The 18,831-nt window shown below is 36.6% G+C and overlaps 1 protein-coding gene across 11 annotated transcripts in view; it reads left to right on the top strand.

Annotated features, from left to right (window-relative positions):
- Positions 1-18,831, top strand: part of SATB2 (SATB homeobox 2) — a 209,590-nt gene that overhangs the window by 21,218 nt on the left and 169,541 nt on the right. The gene's annotated exons all lie outside the window — the stretch shown is intronic.

Below are 18,831 nucleotides of genomic sequence, written 5' to 3'. Positions count from 1 at the left end.
CCGGAGGGTGGCATTTTTTGGGCACTTTGCCACTGTGTGCTGAGGTGTTGGCAGGTTTATGTCACAGCCAGCTAACTGTTTCTAGATTTTCCTAGAGAGCTTTTTAGTGCTTTAACTCGTTTGCCTTGCCACAGGGTATCTCTTGTAGGGACGAAATTTAGGTGCGCTCGCTTTTTTGTGGACTGATCTTTAAGACGCAGGCTAGTACAGAAGCAAAAATATTGGTGTGACTTTGTATTTAGGACAGTGCTTCGAGACAAATGATGAGACAAATGATTAACAGTTGGAAATATTTCCAGCCACATTTCAAGTGGGAAATAAAGAATCACCACACATCTGTCAGGCCCTTAGAGAATTTGATGCTACCTTTTTTTTTTTTTTTAAATAAAGTTTAAAGTCATATGCATTTCTAACTTTACTATGCATTATAGCACAACAGGTAAAAACAGCATAGTAGTGTTATTGGCTACTTGCTCTTTTCCTTTCTAGGAATTTAATATTACTTAGAGAAAATCTTTGGTAGTTTTATCACTTAGTCATTTTCTTTTAAAGTGGTTAGGAAAAAAATAATTTTATAAAATAAAGACATGCAAAAGTTTAAACATTATTAAAATATTTCGAGGTTTATATGCCATTTGCTTAGTTGTCTTTTACATATAAAATGCACAGTTCTACATGGCATGCAGTTTTTTTGTGTATTTGAGACAAATTATTAAATTTTTTTTTGCTTCTAAAGCCTTTTTCCCCCCTAATAATTTCAGTAGTAGCCTACTTAATAAGATTCTTGTATTAGCCTCTCTGAAATGAAACAGAACCCTGGCAAAAGTTAGTGATAAATTCCAATCCCATGTTCTAAATAGCCATAGTATGTATTTCCAAGTAAAGACTTAACTTGAAATATCTACTTCCTTTTAAAGATATTTTACAAAAGAATAGGTTTTTATTTTTACTGTTTTTTCATGGTAGATATTTAGGATGACGTGCCTTAGTTCTTATATTAATCATCTCCCTTGAGAAGCACTCATTCTCTCGATTTTTAGAGCTTTAATAAAATGATTTGGCCATAGATTGTGACTTATGTAGCTTTCATTTTAGGGACTTGAAGATAGACTTTAATGAAGCAAAAGAAAACTTGTTAGTTCTGTGACCCACTTTTTTAGAAATAGTGTCTATTAATGTGTTGTTTTGACACAGAGGTGATAACTTTTCATATCATTTTTTAGTATATGTATATAAGAAAGGAAAATGTATAGTAAATATGGTAGAACCAAATGTTAGATGATATGATAGGTACTGGTGATGTTGGACTGAAAAACTTTTGGAAATCTTTGGAAAGGATATGTTCTCAAAGTGACTTTATACATAAAGAAAAAAACGTGGACTAAAATTTCAGTTTCTTTCTAAATTCACTAAATTGAAAGGAGTCTCTAAGCATTTTAGAATGTAATAGTTAACAATTGTGCTTCCCTAAAACAAGTTTTTTGTTCATCCCCATATCATGTTGAACTATGAAAGAAACTGCCTGATTTTGTTGACCAAGGATACCCTTAGCATAAACTAGTGATTGGTTTTCATATTTTCTGAGATAGTAATTTACATTTGACCATTTAATATACCTTCGATACAGACAAATATTATTAAGTCTTGGTGAAGAATAATACATTTGTTTCAACCAGCTGGTTTAGTCACTTTTTATGAGCTTTAATTTAATTTAGTAATATCAAAGGTCTTCTTATCTGTTTCTCAAACTGAAAATAAAGATGGCATTATTTTTGTCTCAATAAGTACCATTTGTAATACTTAATGGTAGTTAAAATAATTTACATATGGTGGATTTTTAAAGATTTTTTAAAAGAAAGTTTATTCTATAGAACATAGTAGATTAGAAAGAATTTAAAACAACTTTAAAATATAATAACTTAGAACATAAAATTTTGATAGTACAAAGTTTTCTTCCTGAATGTTAATGACTATTTTGTGGGATTAAGTTTATATAGTTTGCAAATGTACATTGAGATGTTAATAATTTTATTTCTTTATAACTTTAAATTATGTATATAGATTGGAGAAAAGCAAAACCTTTTAAAAATGCACACCCTAAATTTTAAAAATGTTTAAAATATATTTATGTTTAGTAGTTCTTCTATAATTGAAAGAATTTTTTTGGAACTTATAAGAATATTTCACCATTCTATCTTTTGTTTAAATTTTCTTTATGAAGCAATATAGTAAACATAGATAACTACAAAAATATTTACAGCTCTGGATCACGTGTTACCATTTTCAGATATGTCACAGTCTTATCAATGTTGTAAAGATGGCTATAATAATATATATTTCAAAAATAGAGGTCAAAATTCGAGAGGATGTATTTCTCAAGCTTTTGTGGCTCTCTTAAATGATCTCCCCCTAAAAATAAGGGAAATCATTAAGTTAATTGGTTGCCCAATAAAATGGCAGTTTATCTTACTGCTTCTGATAAATAGCCAGGTGAATAAATGTTTCTGAATGCATTGGTTACAGTAGTAAATTCTGTTGCTGTAATTCCACTTTATTAGGGAGAGAGAGTTTGCTATGATTTTTTGGTGGGAACTAAATATTCATTTTAAAAAAGAGAGAGACATTTTCGTGTCTAGATTTAACTAGTTGAGGTGGTAGAAGAACTCTCACGGTCTTCAGAGTTGTGGTTTAATAGGGGACTTAAAAGTTAGTGTATTGTTTACAATGTGGTTAGATTTAGAAGACTATTAGAAAGTAGATAACTTTTGCTTTGTATTTCCAATACTTTCTAGAATATATTTGCTCTTATCTAAGCAGTGTGTTTTAAAGCATGTATGTAATAAAATATAAGTGCTCAGACATGTATGACAGTCAGCTTTTATAGAAGGTCCGGGGGTGGGGGGCTGGGGAGGGGGAGGCTAATATCTCTTTAAAAAACATATGAAGACTGGGAGAGTTTAGAGCAAGCAAGAGCACCGTGGTGTTGACAGCTTTATATCCCTGCTGGGTAACATTCACTTACTAGAATTGGCGTCCCCTCTCAGCTAGTAATTCACTCCATAAGGATTTTGAAAAAGGATGATTAATGGTGGGGAAATTTATATTTGTGAAATTGTTGATTAAAAATTACAGATCTATTTGGAGATTTAGAAAAAGAAAAGATTATTAAGGATGATGAAAATAAGAATCAGATGATCCTTTTACCACCATTAGCATAAGTACCTAAAATGTTCTGCTGTATGTTATGCTTCAGCCACGCAACCTACAGCATAAAATGAAAGTGATGCCAATCAAGTTTCTAGAGGAAGCAAGGCATTCTGCTTTCCTCGTGGACTGCTGAAAGGCGCTGGCCAGTTGTGCCTTAATAGCAATAAATTACTATGCTTCATTCATTGTTAACACAAGCATTTTCATTTTTTAATGTTTGGCTTAAAGAGAAACCTTCAGACAGCTTTATTTAAACTGAATGAACAGCGCTTGAGTATACCAGATGGTGTATTTGCTGATAGGAGGCATTAAACATCAGAAATCTTTTTGATATTTTTCATTTTCCTATGAATTTTGATGATTTTTTTTTTGGTGTTAAATGTTCTAGAGTTCAGGGAAAATGTTTAAACACTGGGAATGTCTTGCCTTTTTTGAAAAAAATTAGCTATTTTGGGGGACAATATATTGTTTAAAATAACTTAATCTTGTTGAAGAATTGCTTATTGAAGTTATGACTAGTTGACCTGGAGAAGACCTATCCTTCTTGCTACCAGGTAGCTCTTTCAGGAACATAACTGTCTTGTAAGAGGGAAAAATCATTATGCAGTACACACTGATGCACTCAAATAGGGAAGCAAATGTGATCCTGATTGTTGGGCAAGGCCTCATCTAAAGCTGAACATTGTCTACAACATCAGTTTAATTGTCTGCATGTGGAACATATCCTTTTATAATAAAAGAAATGCAGTTCAGGTCAGGTTTAGCCACCATATCAGCAGTTGCAAAGGGATGTTTTACTTTTTGAAAGGAGTGCAGACATGAAAGAGTGTGGATGTTGACCTATTGGAGTGTAGAAAATACTTAGGAATTTGAAACATTGTCAACATGGGCAAAATGGAGAAAACTCATTAAATTCGTTTTAGCCAAGGATGTTCACCATTATGCTGATAGGGAAGACCCAAGTTATAACTTGAAGAGAGAAAAGATTGTATTTCCTATTCTATCCCACTCTTTTTTTTTTTTTTAAGGATTTAAGATCTTTTAAATAGAATGAACTTAGGCTTTGGGGTCATCCAACAATCTAGTATGTCCTCTGTAGTTTTGCTGAGGTAGAAAAATAGCCCTCTCTAAAGTGTTTTCAGTCCTTGGCCTGTTATTAAAATAAAGATATACTTGGTTAAAAAAAAAAATATACGCATTGGAACATACACATTAAACAGAACATAGGGTATCCGCCCCTCGAAGTCCTGAGCATAATTTGATGTTTTGAGTAATTTTGGAAGCCTTATATTCCATCAGCAGAAACCCACTGACCATTATATATTCAGGATCATCTGCAGTGAATATGTGTAAGTGTGTGTGTTGGAACTACATAGATGTCCCTTAAGGCATCTGTTTTTTAACCCCTGCAGAAAATAAGTAATATCATATTTTTCCAGGAAGTTGTGACTCACAGTATCAGTCTGTACATCTTAGATATCCTGTGTTAATTCTTCTCTGCTTGTGTAAATGTGTGTACACATTTTGCCCATCTATCTCTGTAAGGAGGGAAACAGACTAATTTATAATTTATTAGATATCTAAGAATATCAATTTGAGTCATTTTAACAATATAGAAATCAGTTTTATACCAGGCCACATACGGTACTTATTTGGTATATCTGGTAAACAGTCAAGCTTGGTGGTACTACTTTGATGATTTAAAACTCTTATTTTTAGAGAGAGTTTATATGATATATAAAAAAGACAAATTGACAGGATGAATTTCAAATTGTATTATTTTCTTTGGTGGGTTTTTAGAATTTTTAGGTTTCTATTGAGATAAAAATGACAATTTCTCACCATTAAAAAAGGTTTTTTAATAACTAATAATTTCCGATTAGGTGCATAAAATAAGTACATAGTTTGTTTTATTTCAGGAAGCCAAACTTGTAAATAAATAAATAAATAGCATGTAAATAGATTAAAAGGTTATTTATACTCTTTACTAAGTAAGCTTTTTTTTTTTTTTAACCTATGTAACTAATGTGTGGTAACATAAGTAGTTTTTACTATCTTCCTTACATGAATGCTGAGATACAATGGCATTTTGGAACATATTTAAGGATAAAGCATTTGACAAAAGTTGTATGTGTAACAGTTTGTCAGTGAAAAGTGACAAGTGGGAAATGACAAATGAAATGTTGGCATCATCATTCTTTATTTTGATAAAAATGTCTCAATTTGCAGTGATATAATACTGTTTCATATTATTTCATGAGTTGTGTGAGATGCATAAGGGGAATTTAGATTTTGTGAACGGAAAATTAGCAGCCCAAACTCTCTTTTCTGATGCTTTGGCAGCAAGTTCCCCCTCCCCCCCCAACTCCCCAAGAATAAGAACAGCAGTGAAATGTTGGATCTAACCCATACATTTTAACTCACTATTTTTCTGAAAAAAAAGGAAGGAAGAAAGGAAGGAAGGGAGAAGGGAGGGAGACAAACAAAGGAAGGAAAAGAAGGAGGAAGGAAGAGGGAAGGAACTGAAAATGGTTTCAAATAGGAGATCTTTATGCTTAGCTCAAAAAATGAAGAAGAGAATTTGTCTTTTTGTTTCCATTCTTTTCTTTATGGCAATTTTAAAATGAGTAATTTCCTTTTGCTGACTTTGATTGTATCAGGCCTTTCTCACTTCCAATCACCACTGTTCTCCAGCATTAATTTAGGGTGTCACTGTGGAGAGCTGTGAATTCCTTTTATTTCAAAGTGCAATAGAGGTTTGGAAGTGTCCATGTGTTAAAAATGGATTTTTATATACAAAGGATTCATCATCCTACTACTTACGGGTAATGTGATAGATATTTCAAAGTCAAAGTAGACGGCCCTGAGTGGAATTGAGATATGAGTTAAAACCAGAGCCAGTTGAAGACTTACAGATTTCCAAAAAAGTACAGGTGTGCCCTCTGTAGTGTCTTAGTTTCTATATTTTCTGAAGTCTGTAATCACTCAAACATTTATTTTCTTCTTTTATGTGAAATAAGCCCCACAAGGACTTCGTATTACACAGTGTTAATGAAAAAATGTTCTGTGGTAGAGTTTTCAAAATCATGAAACTCCATCTACACATTTTTGTTTGTTTGTTTTCAATTAACAGAATTGTTTTGCTGTTTAATAGCAAGTGATTTAAAAATTGTGGTAAAATCAGTATAATTAAGAAGCAGTGAAAGACGGCATCAGACATTGTCTTCTACAGCTGTGTCTTTGCTTCTCATTTGCAAAGTTTTACTTATTCCAGATTTTTTACTAAGTAGGTAAAAATGACCTAATATGGAGTAAATTGCCTTAGATATGTAGTGTATTTTTTCCATTATTAGTTGATGTGTATGCCTTTGAAATTAAAAGAAAAATAAACTAGTGAATATTATAGTTAATAGTTTGACACTGCTTCTTCGGCCCTTTGGCTAAGATCAATTGTAGTATCTGTTCTTATCAGTTTAATATAGTTACTGGTTTGACAAATGCTTGAAATGGAGAAAAAAAGCATTAATAGAAATTTTAAGAATTTGAACCCTGCAATAACCTTGCAATGTGAGCAAATTATGGCAGTATTATGGCAGTATTATATTGTACTAAGAATATCCTTTATTTGTATTTATGACATATTAGGATAGTAAAACTCTCTGTGGGATGTATATTTCAGTTTTAATTGCTCCCAGTATTATTACTGTTTGCTTGTGTTGAAGTGGATTAGGTTCTGCCCTGAACTAGTTGCTTTATCATTGGAATAGAGTTCTATCTTAGCACAGTGAGCTATTAAACTGTAGTATAACATAACAAAAAAGATAAAATTTAAAGTTAAGAGGAAACACGGCAAGGTATCATTTATGAAAAGGGGTGCATTTCACACTGGAATAACTGTTGGTGCCTGCTGATGGTTGTACACTTACTAAAATGTGCACAGTAGCTTAGTGACTTTCTTTGTTGTGTTGAAGTCTTGCACAGATATGAACAAAATTAACAGAGACCCTAGCTAGAAAAAAATGTTTTCCAAAGCACTAAGATCTGATGGAGGTGATTTGCATTTTTCATAGAAATAATTTGAATTTCATAACGTTAAGCACAGATATCTTTTATTTCTTTTAAAAGTATTTTTTACTTTAAAAAAATTTTTGGCTAGAAAGCAAGTGTATCCGCTGTTTTATAAGAGTAAGATTGATTTTCAAATTTCCTGATTCCTATTAAGATTGCATGTTTTTATTGCATTTGTTCCGATTATTTATATATACATAAAAGAAGAGGGAAAATTGATAGCTTATTAGGAAAATGCATTTATATTAAAACTCTTCAAATAGCAGTGGGTTTTCAAAACATTGTTTTATTTATTTATTTATTTATTTATTTATTTATTTATTTTGGTTAACAGAACAAGAACTTTCTTTAGTCATAACCCAAAGATGCTAATAGAGCAGCATGATAAATGTCTCTTTAAGTGTTGTAGTAAAAGAAAATGACTTGTCTTCTGAGGCAGTGGAGAGTTTATGTTGTTTTGGACCCATTTCCCAAGCAGTGATCGAAAACAGATTACAATAACAATTATACAGTCAGAAGATGCAATATCCATTTCTGCTTTAATTGAGTGAAAGAATAATAAAAACATCATTAAGAAAAATGAGGTGGACCTGTCACACAATGTATGAGTTTTTAGTCTTGGAGAAGATGCAGAATAACTGAAATGGTTCTCACTTACTTTGTCGTGTTTATTAGCTAAAATGTGTTTGGGGGAGAGACCGTTTGGTTCTTGCTCCTCCCTGGGAAGTTCAGAGGAGCCCTTGGGAGGTGGTTGCTCAGGAGACATGAAGAGGGCTCAGTGATTTGTCTTTATATGCAGTTAGTTTAAGAAGGAAATCACATTTTCTTATATTCTACCTGAGGTGTAACTGCCTTCTCTCTCTGTCTCTCTCTCTCTTTTTTTTTCCCCCACTGGTGTAAATGGAAGTCGAAAGTAATGAATGTTCCTCTTGTTACAAAACCCTGCCAAGTAAGGGTTAGATGTGGTCCCGGGCCTGCTGTTCTTCCTCCTCTGGCTGAAGGGGAGGGAGAAAGTTGAAGGTGAATAATGAGCACCCTTATTTTTTCTCAGCACACGTGGGATTGTGGGGGACCCCAAGTTTCCACATGGACACATCACCTTAGGTGACATTCATATAGGTGACATAGACTGTCACCTGAGATGCACAGGCTCTGGCCTCCATCTGCGGTCACTGGGGCCATTGAATCGATAATCCTTCACACTGTTAAGCCTCCAGCCCTCATTCCCCAGGGTCAAGCTTTCAGCAACTTGGAGCGAGCCGGCTGGCAGGGGCTAGTGTTCTTGCAGTCTAGGCTGTATTTCTTACTCTATTCATAGAATTGTGTGCTCCTGGAAACTTGGGTGATGACAGTGGAGCTAGCCCAGACAGTGGAGTTAACCCCTGATCGTTGTGGGGTTACTAAAACCACAGATAATGTTGGCCATCAGAGCAGCTAGGGCCCAAGGTTGGATTCAGTTGACAGAGTTAGAGGAGACTATTTGGTCTATGGCTAAAAGTTTTCTTGAAGTCAATATTTAAAAACCTTTCTAAAAAAGAAAAAAATACAACCAATCAAACAAAAACACAAAACCTTTCTGAGAGTGGCAAAATGAAAGGAATACGATAGGCAGTAAACTTTCTGGTGGAGGTCTCATAATCCTGCAACTGTCCCAAGCATAATCCCTTTCAGACAGAAATTTATGTCATATGGCTCAAAAGGCTTTAAAAAAAAAAAAAAAAAAAAAGCACCAAAACTCAGTTTAGAGAGTCAGTTAATAGTGCCTTCATTAAAATACTTTTGTCAGCAAAGGGTTTTTCAGTTTTAACATTTACATAACCTAACATCATTGACGAATGCTATGCACTTTAAGGGTCTATTAGTGGTTCCATTTTTTTTTTCTGGGCTTTATAATTTAAACCTAAACATTAATTCTGGGTGGAACTTGGCATAATGTCTTTTTGCCCTGGAGGGAATTTTTGTTGTACAAAGGTTTTTTTTTTTTTTTTTTCATACAGTCACCTTCCTCATGTCTCCCCTCCCCTAAGTAAATAGCAGTTAAATAGTAAAAGTTTTAAAAGGGCTTATTTAATTCAAAAAAAGAAGTGATTATTTTAGGTGAATTTAACAATTTTCCATTAGTTCACATTGTAAACTAGTGCTTTTGATATTAACAAAAAAAGATCTGTGAGACTGATAATGCAATGAAAATATTTTTCTTCTCTCTCTCTCATACTAAAGTCATGTGGCAATTTTTAAAAACAAAATCATATTTGAGGACCCTTGAAACTTATAAATCATTTATTTGTCTTTTTTATTAGAAGCTGAGAGACATAATAGTTTTTTATTTTATGTCACCTAAAATTATAAGATTGACTAGAAGGAAAGAAGTTGGGATCTTGCTGTTAAGTAATAAAGGGACTAAATTTCCCAGTATTAGTTATTCTGGAAAATGTACTTAAAACTAGCATTCTCAAAGTGATCTTTTCAGTATATTAATACTGCGTTAAAGTTCTTAGAGTGAGGAAGCTCTGTGATGATCAGTCATCATGATCTGCAAACCAGAAGATGTTCGGGACGCTATGAGGGTGCCTGCCTGAAGTCGATCAAAGAGGAAAGTGAGGCTAGGATTCTTGCAAAGCTTTTCTGGTTTTTAGCTTACCAGGCTCCATTCAGATAAGATTTTGTCCTGTAGATTTATTTGGCAGATGTGGTATTAGATGACCAAACACCCTTCATTATTGGGGGAGTATAAGAGGAGCGAACTGTTCACTGAAAGCAAGTTATTACTCCTTTAAGACCCAAGCAGAGGCACTTTACGAGGGTAAACAAGGTGATCCTGATTTTTTTTTCCCCCTTCACAATGAATTTCCAGGTAACATTTAGCACAACTCAGTCTATTTACAGGCCCCTTCATATAGTAAGTTTGAGCCTTCAGCACATTTTTACAGCTAACTTAAAACCCCCCGCCCCTAAAACTGGAACTTACCATGGAAAGCCTGCCAACGCTGTCACAAATGGTCATTAGTTCCCGAGAGACTTGGAGGAAAAAAAGAACTGGAGGAAAATGCCGTAAGAACATTTAGTAGGAATTTAGTTAAGAACCATTTTGTTGCACATGTTTTTTTTTTTTTTTTTTTTCCCCCACTACCATGGCAAAACTGTCTGGGGGCCGACCTTCTTCATATTTGGATTGATACTGCACAGTGTCCCATGGAAATGTATAGAATTGCAATTAGCCAGGGTCAGAGTATAAATGTACCTCTTTTCACACTATTCCAAGTGGTTAGTGGAAAACAAGCAGCAAAGTAATTCCCTCAGCCCCCCAATAAAAAGATTTATAGCAAAATAATTCTCAGCCCCATAATGGGACTGTTGTAGGTTTTTGTTTGATATTTATAAGACTGAAATACAGTCCATGTACCCAAACTAAGCATTTATTGTAAACAAGTTAACTGCTGAGAGCTTATATTCTGTCAAACATAATTATATTGAAGATTGATGTATAGCTTGAAAGGGAGTTTGAGAGAGACAGTTCTTTTTAACCAAGAAAAGCCTGTGAGATGCAGTTCTTTGCTTCCTTTGATATGACTCAATGAAGTCATCTTTCTCACAGCCAGCCTCTCACATGTAACAAACACAGGCTTGCTCTCTGAAATCATCTCTGTTTGTCGTCGATCCTTCTTCTGTTAGGAAAATAACGAAATGAATTTATGTTCCTGGAAACTGTTAGGTATAGTTTCTTTTATCGTCTTTATCTAGATCTGGGCAGCGAAGTTGCTAAGATAAAATAGTCCTCTCAGTATGGCAGGCAGGCAAGTCCTCCTTGGGCACCTGGAGTTCACCCAGAAGCTTAAACCTATACCTCTTAGTTAACTTCCCCAAGAACCTCTTTCTCTTTTAATACAAATTTTTGAAAAAGAGCCTTTGACTTGTCTTTGTGTTATCTTGTGTTAAGCTTGTGAGATTAGAACTATTTTGAAACTGTGGTCTCTCGGGGTACAGGGAAAAACTACCGTAATATGCTTCATTTTCTGGCTCAGGAATTATTCTAGAGTTAAGGAACTTAGGAATCCAGGGAATCTAGAGAGAATGAAATCTTTTTGAGGTTGAGATATTCTGTATCTGAGATTACCCCCAAAATGAAAAGGGTGCATCGCTCTTCCAGCGTTTTTTGTGCTTTAAGGAAGATAGAGGCTTATATTTTCTTTAGGATTAAGATTTATCACTTTTTTTTTTTCAGCAGACAAATCTCTTTGGGCTTTTGTGACGCTTTTCAAAGATAGTTCAAAGTGGAATAACGTTCTTCCTTTGGATAACACCGAGAATGAGAATAAGAGTTTTGGTGGATTTACATGCAGTGACTAAAATGATCGCTTGTGTTTTTTAATATCACTTAATTCTGTCTTTTGAGGTGATATACATTATAAAGGGGATGTCTTAGTATCACAAAGTGAAAAAAAATTCTTGTTTTCTCCTGTTGTTTTTCTTAAGTAATTGCTATAAATTATGGAGGTATATATATATATGCTTAAAATACCTTGTCTGGGAAGTATTCCATCAGTGGGGACCCAAGTTTCCCCAGTCTGTGTGCTGAGTTTTATTAACTTCATCTCTGTCACAATAATAATATCCCATGTATTGCAACCCAGAGATCTGTGTCCCCTTAGGGAACTGCAGAATACACAGTATGATTTTGACTTTCTTGCCCTCTCCTCCTGTTTTTTTCTTTTTCTCCTCCCCAAAGTTAGCCATTTCAAGAACCTGGTTGCTATTACATCTCAGTGGAGGCATTTGTTGGGTACACGAATGAGAGTGGCTTTTAGTGGTTGGGAAAGGATGGTAATGGCTGCCTGTCTGTCTAAGCTCGGCTTTGTGAAATCTGCATTCATTCCACAGTCATGATCTTTATACATCTATTAAATATCCATATATGTTTTGCTGTTTGAGACATAGACAGTGGGATTTCCTCTGGTAAGGGAGAAAGCCTTTTATTTTTCACTATAAAAACTTTACCTTTTCAGGTTTTTATTTGATAAAAATCTCTCCACTCTAGTATGATTTCCTTTGGGGCTTTGCACCAGTGTTTGATCTCAATTTTTAATAATTTTGGTGAGTTAAACTCCCCAAAGAAACCATGCTTGTGCTCTGAAATATTCCCACTAGAAATCTGGGTAGTCTTGTCTTATTGAGATCTGAGTGCTTGATTCCTTTATTAATTCCTTGCTAGAGAACCTCAGTACCGTTAACCTTTCCTTAACACTGCACTGGAGAAATTAATCAAGGTCTTTTTTAAAAATTTTAGTTGTTAGATGAAATAACATTTAGGCAGAACTCAAAACCTGAAATGACAAAGCAAATGTTAGTATAAAGATAATTTTTATTGACTCCTTTTTTGACTCCTGGGGCTTGAATTGCAAATAGCTTTTCCAGAGAGGATAATAAGAATGAAGGGAGCAAGCAGCTAATACGTCTCTAGTTAAATATTATTTAAAAATTTATCCTCCCAGAAACCTCCAGAATAAGATTTTGCTTAATGGAGAACAGAAATCCTGATGTTAATAAATTACGGTATAGTCATTTTCACATGCCACTGAGTCTCAAGCCTCACTAATATATGCATTTCTAACTCAGCGTGAGAACCTCAAGAATTTAGTTTTGAACCGGGGGATACTTACACAATATGCCATATGTTTGAACTCTTCTGTGATACACAAACTTGCATATTCTACTTACAAAAAAAATTTTTTTTTTTTTAAAATTCCAAATCAGTTAACATTTTGTCTCTCTGTAGTTGCTGCATTTAGAAAAGATGCTGCGGTCCTTCAGTACAGGCTGTGGGTAGGACTGCAGATGAGATGCCCAGGACTGCAGGGTGTGTGCAGTCACAGAGCACAGTGCCGCCGGCCGCTTGAGTCCTACTTGACTCTGATGCCTTCATGGTGATGTACTAACAATTTCTGTCGACGGGTGGTCATGCAGGGCCCTGTGTCTTGTGTGCTCCACCCCCCTCCCCATCCTGAGAACGTGGGGTAGCTCCTGAATCCACTGGTGCGGATCCTTTCCTAGAAAGCTTTCCTTGTCTGCCTCTGCTGAATGCGGTGCAGTAGAGCCAATGTAATGTGGACAAGTTAGGCAGCTGGGGAGTCACCTATTCATGTCTACGTGGAGCGAGCATTTTGTTAAAATGAACACACATGTCTTTGGGGCTTGTGGCAGGTCAGCCTGCGGGATCGGGGGAGGAAGGGGCAGTGGGAAAATGAAGACTCATCTAAGTCCAGTCCTTTTTGGAGAAGGAAGAGTCCGGCCTCTCCTTCACTCTAACTGAACATTGCTGCCACCTGGGAATTTAGTTCCTTGGGTCAGGCTTTCTGTGGCTGAGTTCCCAGGTGTAGCTCGGGGTTTTTTGTTTAGATAAGTAGCCACACTGTGCCTCCTGTGTGTCTGTGAAATCCTGTTTTGCAGACTGCCAGGCCAACACCATCCTGCTACTGCATTTCTGTAACTGAAGAGTATTGAGAGACCTGGAGTTTATCCTTCAGCCTTGAGATCTGACTTCAGGTTGAATTGTGGCTTCTCAGTTTGGGGACAGGCCTGGAGTCAGAGGTCTGGAAGACCAGAACCCATCTCCCTCCCTACTAATTTAAACCCAATTTGAGCCTTTGAGGTGATTAGTGAGAGAGGACCAAAGTTTACTGGGCCATCCCTACCCCTGGCCTATTTTTGGTTCTTATCTTCTAAAGTTAAGATCTGCCCCAGGGGCTGCAAAGTGGTGTCTGGTTTTGCTAGAGAGAATTCTGAAAAGAAAATATTTCTTGATCTCCATACCCTCTCCCACCTCCTCATAGAGGGAGTGGCATCAAGCTTTACTTGGAGGTCTAATTCTGAATTCTAAACAACCGGATCATGGACGAACATGAAATAGAATGTCTGCATGTGTATGTGGCTTAGAGTTTGCCCTTAGAGTAATTATTAAGCACATTTTGCCTTCCCCTTGATTGTAGGATTAACTGGTTCTCCACCATGAAGATCGGCCCAGAACTTTCACCTGTCCCACCTCTATCTCAGCTCCTACTTCCTCCTCCCAGAAGAGTTCACAACAAAACCCACAACAAAAACAAATGCATTAATCCTTTTGAGAATCTGTAGTTCACAGGCAAAGGAGAGAAAGGAACTTTGGGAAGTGGAGCAGTTTAGGGGAGTCTGGGGGACCTCTGGGGGACCTCTGGGCCACCTATGGCTCCCTTGTCCCCCGACTGGTGAAAACATGTTTTTCTTTGTTGCGGTACCTAAGATTCTTTCCAGTAGAAGTTATTGTGGGATACAATGAAAATATATCTGAAGAGATTAAGGGGCTACCAAACCATTCAAATAGCCAAGTGTAGCATCTTTTTATCTATTAATCTCTTTGGAATTTTAGCCCCTGGGGGAGTGGGAGGCTGGGTTGGAATGTGGAGCCTGGGGCTGCCAGAGCTGGGACTAGACAGCAGGGTGGGAAAGAGGAGAGTAGGGAAGACACACCTGATCCATTTTGAAATTTTACCTGGGACTCCAAGGAGGGGAGGGACACTCTATTCATTCTTTCTGTTTCTGGTTGCAATTCTTGGTGTTCAGACTTGCCTTTATTGATTTAGGGTGGGAGGAAGCATTTAGAGGTTAAGACGTGCAGGTTACTTCTCTTCTTATCTGTGACTCAGGGAGTGTGTGTGTGAATGTGAGTGTGTACCGGTGCATGTGTGTGAGAGAGACAGGAGAGAGAGGGTATGAGGCTATAGAGCAAGTAAATGGCTGTTTTTCTAACGTAAATTTGCAGTAAAAAAGATAGTTGCCACTCCTCACTCCGTTCTCTCCCAGTCCTCTGAAAGACCCTGTGTTATTCACTGTTTCCGGTAGAATTTGTTTCAGTGTTTCTAAGGTTCTACTACGATTGATCGATTGTGGTGGTCGTTGAGCATGATGCTTTACTCCAGGTTCAGTTTTATACAAAGAACAGATACATAAGAGGCTCTGCCCTAGAGCCTTTGTAATCTTCAATTAACCCAGAGACCTTCCTGGGTAATACAATGAGGTCTACTGCTGGCCCCAGGGAAGGGAGTAGGCTCTCTGGCTACCTTTCTTCTGGAAACAGTTGGTCGCAGGAGCCCTTTGAAAGAGAGGAGGAGACAAGCTGGCTGGCCTCTTGCCGTTCAGGGGGGCAGGTCTAGAAATGAGGGTGGACCCAGGAGGCAGAGGGGCTGGGGATGGGGCTGGAGCCCAGCCATGCTGAAGAAGGACCTGTCCTTTGAGGCGTGCTTTGTCTGTGAGTGACGGACGGCAGGGTCTGTGTTTGGTTCCTCCTCCATGCCCACTGCAGTGCCTGACCTGTTGTGGTAGGCCGTCGAAAGGTGACATCACCTTTCTCACAGTCACCCAGTGGACACAGCAAGTGGTGAAGGGTCATTTTCTAAAGAGCCCAACCCTTAGGTTTCTGTGGGTGTGGGTGTTTGGAGTGTTTTTTTCCAACCCCCAAGAAAGCTGTGTGCTTGGGATTTAAAGCTGGCTAACCTGAGCTGCTCTTCTCTGGCCTCTCTTGGTTTCTTTGGACATCTCATTTTCCTATAATGAGAATTATAGGAAATGAGAATAATAATAACCCTCCCACAGAGTAAATGTGGGGAGAAAACAAAGGTGAGGATGTATGTGAGACTACATGATGCGTGAGGAGGCTCAGGGCAAACAAGAGGGTTGTGTCCCAACTTTTGCAGAAGGTGTAGCATCTTGTCATCTGGACCTCCTACCTCTGGACCTTCTTTCATCTTTCACTGTCAGGTTAGAGCCAGCATATTAAAGAGTCACATTCATGCCAGTGTTTTGTCATTTCCTAAACACTGTAATTGTTCTCTAAAATGAAAGGAAGGGGGAGAAAAAGCCTTTCTTTTATTAAAGAAGTTGGATTAATATAGTTAAGAATAAAACAATGGCCTACAATTTGCTCAGTGATGCAGGGACAATATCACAGATATTGGAGTTTAACCAAGAATACATCTGTCCTCAAGTCTCCTAAGATCTGGAACACAGAGGAGGAAGATAAGCGAGGGGCATCAAAACAATGGCACGATTGTCCTGCTTATCAGTGTGTGGCGGATTTATCCTGGTTCTGAAAAACCATTGTATATGTTGGTATTTGGCAGATTGCTCAGAGCAGCTTTGTCTGATAGAAATGTAATAGCAGAAGCATTTAATTTTCTTATAGCTTCGTTTAAAAAAGGTAAAGAAACAGGTGAAATTAATTTTAATAATACATTTTATTTAACTCAGCATATTCAAATTATTATTTCTACATGCAGTTAATAAAAACGTATGTTTTTTAAAAACATTTTTGGAATTAAATCATGGAAATTAAGTGTGTATGTTACACAGCACCTCTCAGCTCAGGATTAGTCAACATTCAGGTGCTCAGTCACTCCTTGTGGCTAGTGGCTACTGTATTGGACAGGCAATTTTAGAATATGATGTACAGTGCTTTTCATCCTTTGACCCTTTTGCTGTGGGACGCGTTGAACATTTTAGGTCTTTGTTATTTGCATTTTAAGTAATTAGGCCATTCAGTGATTATTAGCATAATTTTTATTCTGAAGAAATGCTTTATAGTAAGTATTGTGAGCATTGATGGTGGACCCTGAAAAAAAAATTATTGGGTCTCTTTTTTTCCTTTGTAAAATGGTGTTAATACTGATTTTGAAAAAAAGGAAACCAAAGAGATGTCATTGCTTGGGGGCTGTCAGACAGTTTAAGGACATTACATTGTTTAATCCTTACAAACACCCTAGGATGTAGATATTATTATTTACGTTTTAGCTGGGAGGAATTTGAGCCTCAGAGAGGTCAAGTAAATTACCCAAGGTCACTCCCACAGGTTAGTAATAACAGTGCCAGGACTTCGTCTAAGAGTTACTTGCCTCCTGACGCAGAGCTAGTCACCCCTGCTTTAACCACCTCCCCACCCATCTCTGTTCGTCTCTGTTGGAGTGGCTGTGGCGGTGAAGATCAGGTTAACTCTTTATAACTATGCACACTTCCTCAGAAATCATGTCATAATGAAAATGACAATTTGAACATCATAACTAATGACGGTTGGGAAAATGCATTTTTCTAGTAGAGAGAGTCCCGTGGCTTATTTCACCTCTGTGACAGCGGAATTAACCATTTATCCCAATTGTCAGAACAGCTCTTAATTTTTAGCAAATGCTAGGGCTGTGTGCCTGTCCTGCAGATTACCTCCCGCAATTGTAAAAGGCTTAGCGAGGCTTATAATCAAAAGGTTCAAAGTTCTCCACTTGATCATCTGGAGATGGGTCTGTGCTACAATAAAAGAAAAATAATGCCATAAGCTCTAGATATGGGGCTAGGACACAGTGTCTTTCTTTTTTCTTTTTGATTGTGTCTAAATTTTCTTATAAATCCATTTTAGTTTTACATTGCTATTCATTTATTGGAACTTATCTTTTAATTCCTCCCATCCATCCTTTATTTTTTCAAGTGCCTTCCACACACTCTCCCTGTCCTTTCATTCATTGTCACTTTTTTCTTTTTTCAGTCTTTTTTTAATCCTCTTTTGCCTGGAAAGAATGGGGAGACCAAATAGATTACTCTTTTTTTTTCTTTCTTTCTTTTGGAATGTATATTTCTACTTGCCTTTTTGTGGTTCCTTTTCCCCCCTAGGGATTTGCTATTTTTAAAGGCTTTTAAAATTTACACCTTAATTTTCTCTTCCTTACACTTGACCTCGATTTTACTGTTTTACTAGTTTTCATTTCTCTTGTCATTGTCACTAGTAACTGCATCGGTTTTTCCTGCCTTTGTTTTCTTTTGTAAAAACTGCATTTCATTATAAAGATTTCATCATTGGTTTGATCGAATTCTAGTAAAAAAGATACCTTTTTCTAGTGGTTAAGAAAATCTGTTTATGATAGTTTTTGGTATCATATATATATGTGCTTTCGGAAGAGATTCTATTATCATACACTTATACTTAATACTAAATGACTCAAAGTCCTTTTTTTCTTTCTTTCTTTTTTTGAAAGTAAGCGATGCTTATGAGGGCCGAGTGCTTTTTGAGTATGAGGAGTTATTGCTGTCATGTCAGATAAAACCTGCTTCCTTTAATCACTGAACTAAAATGTTTAGGAAATGCTTTGGTCATTGACATTTTCAAAACACAAATTCCAGATGGTATAGACCCTGTGCTTGTAGTATTGTATTTTATCTCTAACTCATGAACTGTTAATATTATTAAAAAAATTAACAAGGCCTTAAGTTTTTTCAGTTGACCATAGACTTGAAGAAGATTTATGGCTCCTAAGTAATGGATACATGATAGCTTATGGAGCAACTGGATTCATTTAAAGGTCTTATCTGTGATTCCCAGATGTGTGACACTCAGATGTTGACATTAGGAACCGCACATGGATTTTCAGCATTGAAACTTATGTACACACAGGTATTAGTGGTGAAGTAGCTTATGGCACCACGGACTACATGGCCCCGTGTGTGTTAAATCATTAAAAATAGAAATCAGCTTGCTTCCTTGGACAAAGA

Source organism: Sus scrofa, chromosome 15 (assembly GCF_000003025.6).
Source record: "Sus scrofa isolate TJ Tabasco breed Duroc chromosome 15, Sscrofa11.1, whole genome shotgun sequence".
NCBI classification, from domain to species: domain Eukaryota; kingdom Metazoa; phylum Chordata; class Mammalia; order Artiodactyla; family Suidae; genus Sus; species Sus scrofa.
Note: the sequence above shows the minus strand (reverse complement) of the source record. Positions and strands in the feature narration are given on the sequence as shown.